Here is a 2500-nt window from a genome sequence, read left to right as displayed (position 1 = left end):
CCCCGGTCCTCCCATATACGGCACGGGGACAAGTATGAAGAATGAAAATCATGTGTGTATGAAACATATAATGTGCCTGAGAGCACATTTTTTTTCTAAGTCCCAGAAATCCGTCACTGAACATCACGACTTACGAAGACATGTTCCCCCGGTCCTCCCATATACGGCACGGGGACAAGTATGAAGAATGAAAATCATGTGTGTATGGAACATATAATGTGCCTGAGAGCACATTTTTTTTCTAAGTCCCAGAAATCCGTCACTGAACATCACGACTTACGAAGACATGTTCCCCCGGTCCTCCCATATACGGCACGGGGACAAGTATGAAGAATGAAAATAATGTGTGTATGGAACATATAATGTGCCTGAGAGCACATTTTTTTTCTAAGTCCCAGAAATCCGTCACTGAACATCACGACTTACGAAGACATGTTCCCCCGGTCCTCCCATGTACGGCACGGGGACAAGTATGAAGAATGAAAATCATGTGTGTATGAAACATATAATGTGCCTGAGAGCACATTTTTTTTCTAAGTCCCAGAAATCCGTCACTGAACATCACGACTTACGAAGACATGTTCCCCCGGTCCTCCCATATACGGCACGGGGACAAGTATGAAGTATGAAAATTTTTGGTCACAGCGTGAAATCCCTCTAATGATCATGAAAATAGCATCGGATCACTTATCTGACCATAAAAAGTGAACCAAAACCCTATTTGGACAAACTTTTTGGTCCTATGAAAAATCACTTTTCATATATGTCATGGTCGAAAATTTTCTAAGTCCCAAAAAATCACTTATTCTCGAATATCTCGAAAACTACGTATCGGACAGGGGTCAACCAAGGTGTTTTAGAAAGGTCTTTACAAGCTCTATTTAATGAGCCATAGCGACTTTCAAGTGATTTTTTGACACTTTTTCGCATATCGGCATCCTTGGTTCCCATACTGGCCATAGGCCATAGGGCACCGAACGGCCAACTTTTGGTCCGGGGGTGAAATTTTTTTTTCACGAGATTTTGATGAAAATGGCTTCGGAACGCGTTTCTAATAATGAAAAGTGAAACCAAACAGTATTTGCGAAGAAAAAATTGTCCTATGAAAAAATCACTTTTTCTTAGGGTACGGGTCAAAAATTTTCTAAGTCCCAAAAAATCACATTTTCTCGAATATCTCGAAAACTACTTATCGGACAGGGGTCAACCAAGGTGTTTTAGAAAGGTCTCAACAAGCTCTAAATAATGGGCCATAGCGACTTTTTAGTGATTTTTTGACAAATTTTGTCATATCGGCATCCCGAGTTCCCATACTGGCCATAGGCCATGGGGCCCCGAACGAAAAAATTTTGGTCCGAGGGTCAAAATTTTTTTTCTCATAAATTTGTTCAAAACGCCGTCGGAACGCGCCTTAGATCATGAAAAGTGAAAAGAAACAGTATTTTGCAAAAGTTGGGGTGGCCTATGACTTACATGGCCACGTCCTAGGTCCGAGTTCCCGAGGTCGTGTTCTTCAGTGGCGGAAAAAAATGGCCACTTGTGGGAGATGCAAAATGTTCATTTTGTATTATAGGGGACACACTATCGAAGCGAAAATTTCAGAAATGGCCTAAAACGTGAAGAAATGATGGGGTATGTACGAAAAGAAGGTTTTTATGGTCAAACGGTGAAAATTTTTTTTTTATGAAAAATTTTGGTCTCCCACCGTTCATGAATTTCTAGGACCAAAAATCGAAAAATTTGAAAACTTCACGATCGAAAGGGAAACGCATATGTGGTGTTCCTAGGTGTGTACGGTGTACGAAAAACGGGTTCACGATGAGATATCAGGCAAATAAGTGGACCTAAAGTGAGTTATACGGGTAAGACGAGGTGTCCAAAGACCGAAATAGGGGTACCAACTGAGAACGAAATGAAGGTCCCCGAAGTCGCCATACAAGTTATAGGAGGTGTCCAAAGTACGAAAAGAGTTCCATATTCGGCTGTTCCTACTATATGGTTCCCTGATTGCTGCTCCAAGGAGTAGTGAGGAAGTGTCCAAAGGTCTGTTGGGGGTATCGAGGTGATACCCTCGACGGACAATATGCACGAAAAGTGGTTCGATGATCTATCCTGTAGGTCGTACGGCAGCCATACCCGGCTGGAAGTACCGCGGTAATTCCGCAATAAAACGTTCGCCAGACGAACAAACAAATTGAATTAGCTCATCGTAGTGTACGGAAACGAAACGAAAATGTAAGGTGATTAGGGATCCGGGAGCAATCTCGCGATCCCATGGTTCGGTGTAAGAAATGATACGAAGTGTTCATAAGTCTCCTCTGGAGGCAGAACCATCGTAGCAAAGTTCGGGAACCCAAGGGTCACAAAAACTCGTAGGACGATATCCACGAATAATCGGGGACTTGTGGGGACTACCGTGCCCTGACAAGTCAACTACACCTTAACTGGTGATGGTCGTCCTACGGGGACCTGCGGGGAACAAAAGGGTCACTAAAACTCG

The sequence above is a fragment of the Anopheles stephensi genome, unplaced genomic scaffold, assembly GCF_013141755.1.
Source record: "Anopheles stephensi strain Indian unplaced genomic scaffold, UCI_ANSTEP_V1.0 ucontig247, whole genome shotgun sequence".
NCBI classification, from domain to species: Eukaryota; Metazoa; Arthropoda; class Insecta; order Diptera; family Culicidae; genus Anopheles; species Anopheles stephensi.
Note: the sequence above shows the minus strand (reverse complement) of the source record.